Source organism: Elgaria multicarinata, chromosome 8, assembly GCF_023053635.1.
Source record: "Elgaria multicarinata webbii isolate HBS135686 ecotype San Diego chromosome 8, rElgMul1.1.pri, whole genome shotgun sequence".
Lineage (NCBI taxonomy): Eukaryota > Metazoa > Chordata > Lepidosauria > Squamata > Anguidae > Elgaria > Elgaria multicarinata.
This window is the reverse complement of record NC_086178.1, coordinates 63,356,126-63,369,382: the sequence shown is the minus strand read 5'-3', so window position 1 is coordinate 63,369,382 and position 13,257 is coordinate 63,356,126.

Below are 13,257 nucleotides of genomic sequence, written 5' to 3'. Positions count from 1 at the left end.
TGGCCACTTAGTAAGTTCATGGCAAAGGTGAGCTTTCAATCAGGGACTTCCTGATTCAGAGCTCACATTTCCTTTAGCTACTATATTGTACCAACTCCCTTGATACTTAATGGGATACTTGGTGGGATAGGACCATCCCCCCAAGAACAGCCTTCACTGAGCATTAAAGGATATGTCCCCCTAAATAAGTAATGTTTTAGAAAGCATCATAGTCCAATGAGATATTTGGGTATAGTTTTATTGGAGGATTTTTAATTGCTGAGGTTTGAGGATGTGGACAAGGTGCTTGGCCAAGTCCAACTGACCACTTGTATGCTTGACCTTTCCCCCTTCTTGGCTTATTACATCTAAGAAGAAAGGAATGGCTATCTCAATCCAGGAGGTTGTAAACTCCTCCTTGGGGAAAAAAGGCAGTACCATCCTCTTTAAAAGAGGTAGTAAAGAGGTAGTATTCCAAAAGCAACCTAATCTGGACCCAGAAAATGTAAAGAACTATAGGCCATTTGCTAACAACCCCTTCCTTTGCAAGGTGTTTGCACTGGTAGAAACCAGCCAGTTCCAGTCACTTACATTTTTTCCTTCTTTTCCTTTGTATTTATTTATTAGATTTTATGTTTGTATCTTTGTATTTTTTTAATTTTTACTGCCCTGAGAACTTTCATGATTGGGAGATATCTAAATATTGTAAGTAAATGAATAAACAAATACTCCTAATTTCTGGTTCCCACAAATGCCAAAGCATGGCTGTTAGTGAATCCTTTCCCACAGTTTAAATAGGTAAGGGTGTGTTTCCCCCATTGCCTTCCAGTTCATCTGGTTTCTTCCTGAATTGTTTTTGTAACTGTTTGCAGCAGTCTTCATTTGGTGGGAAGGGCCATGGCTCGGTAGTAGAGCAAAAGATCCCAGGTTTGGTCCCTGGCATCTCTCAGTAGGGCAGAAAAGCCTCCTGCCTGAAACTCTGAAGAGCTACTGCCAGTCAGTGTCAACAATACTGGACTAGATGGACCAAGGGCAGCTTCCCATGTCCCTAAGTATGGCAACTACAAAATCCATTTGTAGCATTTTAGTTTTGGCTTTTTGCATTTTCTTAAAATCATCTCCATATTTTCACAAAGGCAACAAAACAAAAATGGATGAGTATACTCACTCATGCAGCTCATACATTCTGGCTTCATGTTGCCTTTGCAAAAAGATAGTTCTCAAGATGGATTTGGTATTTACAGGTCACTGGTTGTACCCGAATGCAGAGTACCACATGCACCTGACTGCACACCTGAATATGCATTTGAATGTGCATCACACTGAAAGCAATACTTATCATACTTATGGCTCCCCATCCAACAAATGATACACATGTGGAAGTTAGCTTACGTGTTTGGATCTCCTTTGTTGGATTGAGATGTATGTCTTGACCTCCATTTATAGGGCACATAAAATGGAAGAGAATTGGGCAGCACAAAGTGGAGTGCAAACCCAATGGGCTTCATCCTGGGTAGATTGTACCACGTCACTCTATGCTCCTCTTAAAAGAGGAGCTACTGATCCAGAACTATAAGGTTACACAAAACAGGGCAGACAAAGGGGCAGCTCCAGTTAATCACACTAATAAGAACAAGGGAACATGTGAAATGGTGGCAGTGTGAACGTGCCCCCAAACAGAATTTGGCTTCCCACCAATTTTTACCTCTTATCAGGGGTGGGCAACATGTACCCCCCTTCCCCATGGCCTTGAGTGTGGCCCCTGCCCTGCCAAGTGGCAAAAATTTGGCAGTTTGCCACTATCAAAACTCAAAGGTGCCAAATTTAGCTTCTTTTCAAGCTAAATGTGGCCCATTTGAAGTCTCTTAGTGGTTTGCTACCCAATTTTGGCAGGAAATTGCCCCCCCCCCCCCAGTTACTACCACAGTTCAGGATTCTATGTGGTTTCTTGCATTGCCATGGAGATAGACATTCCCATTCTCTCTCCTCCTTTCCCTTGCATACTCTGTGTTGTTATATTTCTAAGGTTTTTTTTAATGCTCTAATATATTTTCACTAACTTATGTGCATCTTGTGGTTATTGATTATTAGCTGTCCTAGGGGTTCCTTGAGTGCCAAAAAAACCAGAATAAAAATGTAACCATACCAATAAATATCTGTAGGCACTCAGGAAGTTTCTTGGTTTCAATCTTTTTATTATTTCCAAACACCAGTAAATAAAAAACACTAAAAAAAACAAAATATAAAACATATAAAGACACACCCACAAAAACAAAATCTAACAAACAAAACACCAAATAAAATGTTCTTCCAATATTTTCCTCAGCAAAAATATGTAACAATGTTGTCGTTATTATTATTATTTTTCTTTATCACTGTCAAATCCAAATCTCTAATTTCTCTCTCAACATTTCCTACACTATTGGTTGAATCCACAGATATACAAAAAAAATTTCTTGTCCCTTCATAAAGTTTACAAAAGGTTCCCATTCCGTTATCTTACAGTCGATTTTTCTCTCATTATTGCCTTGAGTTTCGCCATCTCTGCTAGCTCAAACATCTTCATTAGCCATTCCTCAATTGTGGGCACTATTTCGCCCTTTCATCTTTGTGTATATATCAGTCTTGCAGCTGTCGTCATATATAAGAATATAGTCCCATGATTCTTTTTCATCTGCTCATCCATAAATCCCAAAAGAAAGTATTCCGGTTTCAATTGGATATAAATTTTTAGGATTTTTTAGATTACAGAATGGATTTGTATCCAGAAAGTCTTTGCTTTTTTGCAGGTCCACCATGCATGGTAGAATGTCCCTTCCTGCTCTTCGCATTTCCAGCACAGTCAGGCACTCAGGAAGTTTCTTGAGTGTTAGAACCAGAATGTGTGCCTTGTATGCTGCACTGTAGTAAGATTGGTGTAGTGTACAGTAACTGGCCCTGGGTGTTGTTGCACCTGTAATTGCTCCGTTTCACAATCATACTGTAAAGTTTTATTGGTGAGTCTGGTGCCTATGGACCTGGAACATACTTATGACTGTTTCATTAACGTTTGCTGCAGAGACAACAGGTGATAAGAACATAAAGAAGTCTTTGAACTGCTCCATTTTGACCCTTTGTTTTTTCATGTTATTCTGTCTAATCAGCTTCTGAGGAAGGATCGATAGATCCGAAACGTCGAGCCCCTTTTTCAAAGTTTTTTTTTAAAAATACATATTTTTAAACAGTAGAGACATTTCGACAAAAAGATTAAAAACTTTCCTACTTTTCAACATTAGAGTCTATCTCTTTTTTATTGATTCATTAACGAGATAACCATGCGCAGTGTTTGTATGCAGCTCTGCAGAATGTGTGCAGTTTGACCTTAAACTTTCCCCCTCAGTAATTGACACAGAGCAATGCATTTGCAAACTAATCAGTATTCATTGATCAGCCTGGGGCTTTTAACAATCAAAGAGTTTTAGTAGATTTTGCTAGGGATACATCTATTGGTCAGAGTTTGCAAGCTTTTGATCTGCAGAGGCCTCATGGTTAGGTAGCTAAATCAACAATGGCAAAGGTACCACTAATGCATTATAAATGTCTGATGATAATGCTTTTGAGCTTCATATGATTAAGCAGGGGTAGGCAATGTGGCATCCATGTGCCCTTGGCCACCTTTCTTGGTCCCCGTCAAGGTGCCTAATAATAATAATAATAATAATAATAATAATAATAATAATAATATCATCATCATCATCTTCCTGGCAGCTGGGATCACTTTAAAGCAGAGAGGGCCTGAAGCTGCTCCCATCTTCTTTTCTCATTAATGCCTTTGGGCCTTTCGTGCGGGCTCAGAGACATTCTTAAGAAATTAAGATGGCAGGTCGCTGCAGGCCAAGGCTTTCATCTGCAGTGCGCCCATTTTGTGGTAGGGCTCAAGACAGCTTCTCAAATTGTCAAATGTGCCTACAGGTCCCAAAAGGTTGCCTAGCCGTATTATAAAGCATTTACTTCTTTGTCCTAGAATGCTAGGGATAAATTGCTACGTACAACCCTACCAGTGACTGAGGATGCAATCCTATACATACTTACTGGGAACTCCATGGGATTTACATCCTTGAAGACAAGCAAAGGATTGTACTATAATTCAGTCAGTCAGTCTGTAATCTCCAAAACTGAGCCTATATTGCAGAAATCATGGCCACAAGATCTGGCCTAATTTTCAAACTTTTCTGTTCCTTCTTCTGTCTCTTGCGTCTTATACCACCTAGCCTGATGAAGAGTTCTAGAGAACTTAAAAGCTTGCACAATCTTTTGTGGCATTTTGATTGGTTCTAACTGAAGTGTCGCCTAAAGATAGATTTTGAAGTCCCAATCCCACTAGCTGGATTTTAATTTTTTAAAAATAAATAAGTTTGTTACACTTCTTCTTCTTCTTCTTCTTCTTCTTCTTCTTCTTCTTCTTCTTTTTTTTTTTTTTTTTTTTTTTGGCCTTTCTCAGACACTGGGACTGACCTGGCAAAAAGAAGAGTCTTAAGAATCAAGAGGGTGTGTACCAGGATTTAAGACAAGATTGTTTTCCTTGGCCACCTCACTGAAAAGTCCTTGTTTGCTGCTGTGCCCTTTTCCACTTCACGAGCCACAAATAAAGAGTTAAAACTTCTTAGAAGGAAATCCGGATCCCTCTGTTTGGAAAAGATATAATGTAATTGACAGAAGCTGCACGTGATCTGGTACCCATGCCAAGTGAACATCACCTGACTGATTATCAATGCCACCTTTGCCTATGGAAGGGTTGTGGATTTTTTTTATTGGGAGGTGGTGCCAAAGTAGGCTCAGGAACTCCTGATTGCCAACAAGATCTGAGCAGAAGCAAGAGGAAGAAAACAGTCAGTTTCCAAAATGTTCATCTTAAGCAGCCAATTTTTGGAAGCTGGGCAACTCACATGTTTCTGAGGGCAAACTAATGACATGATCCTTACATCATTATTTATGGCACGATATTTTAAGGAGATCATTCAATGTTATCACAGAAGGCAAATGCTTGGCCTTCATTCAGCCATAATCACTTAACTACATAATATTTAACCAGTTGTTTTACCAGTTTCTAATCCAACACCGGTACATTCCATCATTGCCGGCCATGGAGAGAGGCAAAATTGCAAACATTCATGGCAGTGTACTTGGGGGATTTCACAAAATTGTACTCTTTTCAATTAATGAATCCTGAAGAAATACAATGGCTTGGATCCTAACAAATTAACTTCAGGGAGTTCAGGGAAGGAAAGTTTCCAAACACCTGTTTCTCCCTGCAGTGATCTGTGGCCCCCCAAAAGCCACTCTGTAGAGATAGGGGGGCCTTCTGAGTAATAGGGGGATACTGTTGGGAGAGGCAAGAATTCAGAATGCCCCCCTAGCTCCACAGAGGGGCCTGCAGGGCAAGTCACTGCACGAGAGGGGGAGGAAAACTTGTTTGCTGTGAGCTTCTCTCAGATTCAAGTCATAACATGATTCTGTTTTCTCCCTCACAGTCACTACAAGATTATAAGCAAGAGTTGTATTGAACGTTAGTCCTACATAAAAAAGACCCATTGAAATGAATGGGACTAATGTGGATACAAACCCAATACACCACTTGATTACTTAAAACTGTCCCTAATGCTCTGCAACTACTTCTTATTCAGCCAGTCAAGGTGGCAAGGTAAATGTATAAGGATGTTTGCTGCACTAATTCAGAACATGTTTCTAGCATTTCATGCTTCCTCTCCCCACCATGACCTGCTCACAAGTTAAGGGAAGTTGCAAAGTCAGCTGCCTTTAAGAGAAAGAAGTAATGCAGTCTTCCCCAACTTGGTGCCCCCCAGATGTGTGGGACTACAACTCCCATAATCCCCAGCCAGCTATCCTGGGAGATTATGGAAATTGTAGTCCAACTCATCTGGAGGGCATCGGGTTGGAGAAGTAATGTATCCAGAAGTTGCTGGTCTTCTTATGCCTAGCTGGAACGTAAGCTATCTTCCTTCTGTAGCAGTTTATGTATTTAATGATCATTGACTTCAATGGGACGGTTTGATTCAATCAATGAGCCTGATATTAAGCACCAGAGTCCACAAATAATGGAAGATTACTTACTAGGACGCACAGGTGTAGACTGAGCAAGTCTAGGCATCATCTCTGCATTTAACTACAGACTCAGCATGAGAAGTTAGGCAACCCACATAACATCTCAGCTTCTATCTGCTGCAGAACAATGCTAATGTCTTACACCACAGAAAACTGCCATGGGGCTTAGATTGCCAAGGCTTGCTAGCTTTTCCAGCGTCTCTAGCTTCAGGATTCAACTGGGATTCTGTAGGCTCAGAGTCGTAATCAGGATTTCGGGCTCACAACTAACACGTCCTAGCAGGGCATCTTGGGATGTAAGAAGGCGATGATTTCGTTTTGGGAATTTTTAGTGACTATCACCTTGATGCAGGGAAAACAAGTTACCAAAAATCCATTGAGAATCTCCTTTCTCTTTAGAGCAGGGGTGGGCAACTTGTGCACCCCCCAGATGTTCTGGCCTAAAACTCCCATCATCACTCACCACTGGCTGTGCTAAGTAGAGATGATAGGAGTTGTAGGGCAAAACATCTGGAGTGCAACAAGTTGCTCATTCTTACTTTAGAGTCACAAGGCATATAGCACATGTGGCTTATTGTGATAATGTCATTCTTTCCATGCTTCTTTCTGATGGTGCTTCCAGATGATCAGCTCCTACCACTAATAATCAAAAGCAATTCTGCAGCACTTTAATTGATTTCCTTTATTACATTTCTACATTTCTATACTGCCCAATAGTCGAAGCTCTCTGGACAGTTTAAAAACCATTAAAATACATTATTCCAAGTGTAAAACCATTTATAGACCAACATATAAACAAGACAGTACACACACATACCATATCTAAAATAATTTCTCTATCAACAATTTCTCACTAATGCCAAACATGTAGCCACTGGGCAAGTTGATATGTATATATGTATGTGGGTGGATGCAATCTCATCCATTGCTACAGCTTCACTGAACATGTGAAGTGGGTCATATGAACATCCCTATTAGGCAACTTCATTATGAAGTGGTATGACTGACTTTGTTTCGTTTTCCTCCTCCGTTCCAATGTATTTTCCTTTTGTATCATCTTTTAGGTTATAATCTGCTTCACCAAGCTGGTGCCCTTCAGATGTTTTGGACATCTCCCACATTCCTGACCATTGGCCATGCTGGCTGGGGTTTGTGGGAGTTGAAGTCCAAAGCATCTGGAGAGTATCAGCTTGGAGAAAGTTGTTATAAGCCCTTATTATAAAATGTAAAACACTTGACTGTTTGGGCAGAAATGTGATTTATCAATGTAGTCAACAAAACAAATAAGAATGTTTGCAAAAGTGCCACTTTGTGAGCATGAATCTTAAAGCCGGGGAGGAGACGGACGGATGGATAAAATGAGGAGACCAGGAGACGTACCCTATAGTGGCTGTGTAGTGGCGTTGCATCATTTACACGACAAAGCCACCAACTCGCAGCCACCACAGGCTTTTCAGACGAAACTATGTGCTGGAAAAGTAGTCAACTTGCCATGGCTTTTCTCTTTGCTGCAAGGTCACCATCTTCTTTCCTCCATCAGTCAGTGATGACCTTGCTTCAGCTTCAAGCTGGGGGCATTTCTGAAGACAGGATAGAATGAAGTAAGTGGGAACGCAGGGCAGAGATGGACTAAATGAGTCGAATGGCTGCCAGTGCTGTAGCTTTTTCAGCCAGGAAACCTCATGCTCCCTCCTGCAATGAAGATTAACATTCCCAGCTGCAATACTGCGGGGTTTCGAGGGAACTAATAGCAAGGGTGCCATCATCAAGACACGGCCCAGCAGTCAAAGCCCAATGCCAAGGGAAGATGTTTGAGGAGGCAGAGAAGCTACAGGGCAGCAATCCTAGGTTGTAGGGCATTGAGCAGGGTGTGTGTGCAAAACCCCTGCCCCAACCCTCTGCCACTGCCACATTTCTGCCTGCTGATTTCTTCCTCCCCCAGAGATCCTCATACATCTGGGGAGAAGTGGGTGGGATGGGCTGAACATGTCAGCTGACCAGAGAGATCCACCTTCTTGAGGGTGTAAACCCTGTCTCCTTGCTCATTGAGATAGTATTGCAGGAACATTGCTGCATACACCCACAGATCCCTGCTAGTAATAGTAATCTCTGCTACAGCGTGGATTATTTTAACTTCATTGATTTCCCCACTTGCTGTATCAACCAGCTTCGCGCTTCCAAGCAGCCCACGTGTACACCAGCTTCATCACTTCCTCTAGATTCTCATACAGACTGCTCTTTTCTCACTGCTGCTACTATCAAAGAAAGAGTGATGTGTATCAAGACCATTGAGATGTGTGTGCATGCGCAGCCCCTGAGCCAGCATTACATGAAGCCCGTGGGGCTGAAATGATTGTGCACCCCTAGGCTGGAGGAGGGCGACAGAACTGTGAGTACTAAAACACAGGAGCTGGAGCAGGGCTAGGTAAAAAAGACAGAAGATATAAGAAAAAGAAGGAAAGCAGAAACCGAGGGAAGAAGTAAGCAACAAAGGAACAACACCTTGGCAGAAGCATAGCTGCTCCCTCTCCTAGCTGAAGGTGGACAATCTGAAAAAAAAAAGACCTGGCTTGGCCTTGCCAGAGCTCCAGCCCACAGGCAAGCTCCAAAAACAACCCTTAAAGATCCTGCTATTCATATTATGGCCTGGCACATAAAAGAGGGCTGTTCCCTTGATGGAAATACCACACTGTGGTATTTGAGTTCCTCCCCTCAGTCTTGTTTTCATCAAGCTGTTACAGCAATGTGGGTGGAAACAGGGGCAGAGTGCCAGTTCTGAATCCAAATATTTTTGTTGCCTCAAAAGATGAGGCTAGAGGCTAGTAATGGCAGGTTCCCACCGCCACCCCAAAACACGTCTTGCCAACATGCTGTATCTATATGCCGTAACAGAACTCAACAAGGCATTTGTTTTCAGTGCAGTGAGGAGGTAGATTTGTACATCTTCATGTTTTGCAGGCAGGCCAGGTTTTCCGTCAACAGGCACACACCATTGTGTTCAGGCAACACCCTCCCTGCTAGTTCAAGGTAAGCATTGCTGCTATCTGCTGAAGATAAACTTAAGTAATTCAACTTGCTTTGCCAACCCTAACAACAAAGTCAGTTTTTCCTTCTTTCTTCTTTAAAGATTAGAGAACAAAAGTAGAAAGACAGGTTCAAACACTTTTAAAGAAGCTATGAGGTGAGATTTTGTAATCAAGATTTGACATACCCCAAGTTTTAGAATGGTGCTGGATAAGCATTATGGCAATTCAAGGCAACATTTGCACCACAGGCCTCACCTAGCAGCTGCTGGGAGAACTGGGTAAGTAACTGGTAGCTGCTTTCAGTACATAGAATCAGGCTGCAACCAATTCAATGCAGCATGAGATTTTATATATGCTGATCTTTTTTCTGATAGACAATGGAGTCATCTGCTTTCTGAAGGTCAGCCCTCTGGCCTACAGTCGTGTGAAAAAGAAAGTACACCCTCTTGGAATTGTATGATTTTACATATCAGGACATAATAAAAATCATCTGTTCCTTAGCAGGTCTAAAAATTAGGTAAATACAACCTCAGATGAACAACAACACATGACAGATTACACCGTGTCATGATTTATTTAACAGAAAGGAAGCCAAAATGGAGAAGCCATGTGTGAAAAAGTAAGTACACCTTATGATTCAACAGCTTGTAGAACCACCTTTAGCAGCAATAACTTGAAGTAATCATTTCCTGTATGACTTTATCAGTCTCTCACATCGTTGTGGAGGAATTTTGGCCCACTCTTCTTTACAATGTTGCTTCAGTTCATTGAGGTTTGAGGGCATTTGTTTATGCACAGCTCTCTTAAGGTTCTGCCACAGCATTTCCATCGGGTTGAGGTCTGGACTTTGACTGGGCCATTGCAACACCTTGATTCTTTTCTTTTTCAGCCATTCTGTTGTAGATTTGCTGGTGTGCTTGGTCCTGTTGCATGACCCAATTTCAGCCAAGCTTTAGCTGTCGGACAGATGGCCTCACATTTGACTCTAGAATACTTTGGTATACAGAGAAGTTCATGGTCGACTCAATGACTGCAAGGTTCCCTGGTCCTGGGGCTGCAAAACAAGCCCAAATCATCATCCCTCCACCACCGTGCTTGACAGTTGGCATGAGGTGTTTGTGCTGATATACTGTGTTTGGTTTTTGCCAAACGTGGCGCTCTGCATTATGGCCAAACATCTCCACTTTGGTCTCGTCTGTCCAAAGGACATTGTTCCAGAAGTCTTGTGGTTTAACTTTGCAAACCTAAGCCATGCTGCCATGTTCTTTTTAGAGAAAAGGAGCTTCCTCTTGGCAACCCTTCCAAACAAACCATACTTGTTCAGTCTTTTTCTAATTGTACTGTCATGAACTTTAACATTTCACATGCTCACTGAGGCCTGTAGAGTCTGAGATGCAACTCTTGGGTTTTTTGCAATTTCTCTGAGCATTGCACGGTCTGACCTTGGGGTGATTTTGCTGGGATGTCCTCTCCAGGGAAGATTGGCAACTGTCTTGAATGTTTTCCACTTTTGAATCATCTTTCTCACTGTAGAATGATGGACTTTAAATTGTTTGGAAATGGCCTTATAACCCTTCCCAGATTGATGGGCAGCAGCAATTGCTTCTCTAAGATCATTGCTGATGTCTTTCCTCCTTGGCATTGCGTTAACAAACACCTGAATGCTCCAGACCAGCAAACTGAAAAAATTTCGACTTTTATAGAGGTGGTCATACTTGCTGATGATCAATTAATCCTGGGCATTTGATTAGCAGCACCTGTCTGCTACTTAACATCTTAATTCCTATGGAAGCAGTAAGGGTGTACTTACTTTTTCACACATGGCTTCTCCATTTTGGCTTTATTTCAGTTAAAGAAATATGTCATGTGTTGTTGTTCATCTGAGGTTGTATTTACCTAATTTTTAGACCTGCTAAGGAACAGATTATTGTTATTATGTCCTGATATGTAAAATCATACAATTCCAAGAGGGTGTACTTTCTTTTTCACACGACTGTAGTGGAAAGCAGCAGAGTTGCCAGGTGAGGCTTCCTTCATTAGATGCATAAAATCTGGGTTCCTAATCCAAAGGCATTGTCCAGCAATTTCATCTCCCTGACCCCCACAAATAGATTTTACGCAGTAGGAAAATAACAGAAGTGGTGGGAAAATATGGGAGGATTATGAGTGAAAGATGTCATCATCTAGATCTTCCGTAAAATTCCATGAATTAAGCAGGGCGATTGCACCACAGAAGCCTTGTCTGGAAGTACCCAAAGTAACCTGGCTAAAGACCACTCTGGGTTTCATGAGTACAAGGGCCAATAATAAACAGAAGGGCAATTTAATGCAGTCAGAAGGATAACAGTTACTGCCCCCTGCCCTGCTCCCTCACCAATCCCCCACCCCACCCGGCAGTTTTCCTTCCTGCTTGGTGTTACAGGCAGGTTTTAGGATTTAATCCATAGCAGATGGAAACAACGGCTGGTTAATTCCGGGGTGTTGAATCACTTTTAGCCCAAGGGCAAAATTCAGTTTTAGAAACACTCTTGGGGCTGTATTCTAATCATGTGCAGGGCCAAACGCAAAAGGGGGCAGCATATTTTAGCTGCTCTGCAGCCCCTGAACTCAGAGGGGCTTCCAAGATTTCTATGAACTGCTGAGCTGAAGCCAACAGGGCAGGAGGGGCAGTGGAGGCCATTTTTGCTTCCCTGTCCTCTGATCTTTGCTTTTTTCACTGAATGGGCTCTTCAGCCCTTATAGTGAGTGCACTTTGTTTTGGAGGGAGAAGGAAGGGAGCTGGAGAAGCTCACAAGAAATCGTATCCTGGCGCCCACCAGAATGCCCCCTTTCTGAAGATTTTCTGACCTCAGAGAGGAAGCCGGTACAGTTCTCTCCATACCGACTGCAAGGGGTCAGGGTTGAGGGTTGGCTCTACAATCTCCCCTTCTGAGGTCGGAGTGCTGGGTGCTTGCTCAGGAACCATAGGATTGCTCTCTAAATCTCTTACAGATAGTAAGCCTTGGGAGATGCATTTCAACCTCTCAGAATGGGGCAGAGGAAGCACACAAATCCAAGAAACTACCAAACAATGGGCAGCTGCTGGAAAGGCGGTGAGGCCAGGAGGCATGCCCATCTGGGGGACCCATGTTGTGAACTGCCCAGAGAGCTTTGGTCATTGAGCAGTACAGAATTGTCATAAACAAACAAACATCAGGACTCCAGGAAGACTGAGATTCAACACCCCTGGATTAAAGAATTGAGTGGAAAGCACAGCGCCTCTATGCGTTTCCATTTTGGAATTTTTAAGCCAATTGTCCTTTGTTGGCTGCAGAAGACTTTGGGTGAAGGGGCAAACCAAGAAGCAAAGTAACAAAGCAAGCACATGTTCTAACACACAGGTTTGTCCAATAGATTCATGATAAGGCAGAAATAGTCAAGATAGCAAGCAAAGGCCAAAATACAGTTAGGCAGACAGATGCCTTATACGGTCCAGAAATAATGTCAAGAAGGAGTCCAAAACTCAGTACCACAGAGAGTGAATCACAAGGCAACATCTTGGAAACAAGGTACAAAGCATCAGAACTGATAGAACAATGTTCCTGCACTGGCTATGTAGACACTGAAGGCTTTAAACACCAGAGCCTGCTGAGCTCCACCCATAGCTCAGCTGCAATACATCAGAGAACTCTGGTCAAAGCCCTACTCATGAGGAGTCATTTTCTCCTGAGACTTTTTTCAAGCACTCCTCAATGGAGTGCTACTGACCTGTTGCTTGAGGAGATGTCATCCTTGGGGGTCAGGGGGTTGCTCAGCCTCTGCCTCAGAGGCAGATTCCCCTCCCCAATGGAATGGACCTGCAGCCAACTTCCCCAAGGGCTCAGGCTCCTCCTGGTCTGGTGACAGTGACTGATCTGGGGTACCCTCAGTTTCTTGGAGCTCTAGCGCTTCCTCTGAGGATTCCTCCAGTGGGGGCATGGCAGAGATGGTCACGACTTCAAGACTACCACCTGGCAGCATCAATAAATAAATTCAAAGTTTTAAAATTTCAGAAGTGAAATGTTTATTTCTGAGGTGCTATGGATAACAATCTAGTTTTTAGAAAATTAAAATTATGCTGCTACTGTTTTCATTGTTATAGAGTACCTGATTAGCATTTCCCCAAAGTGCT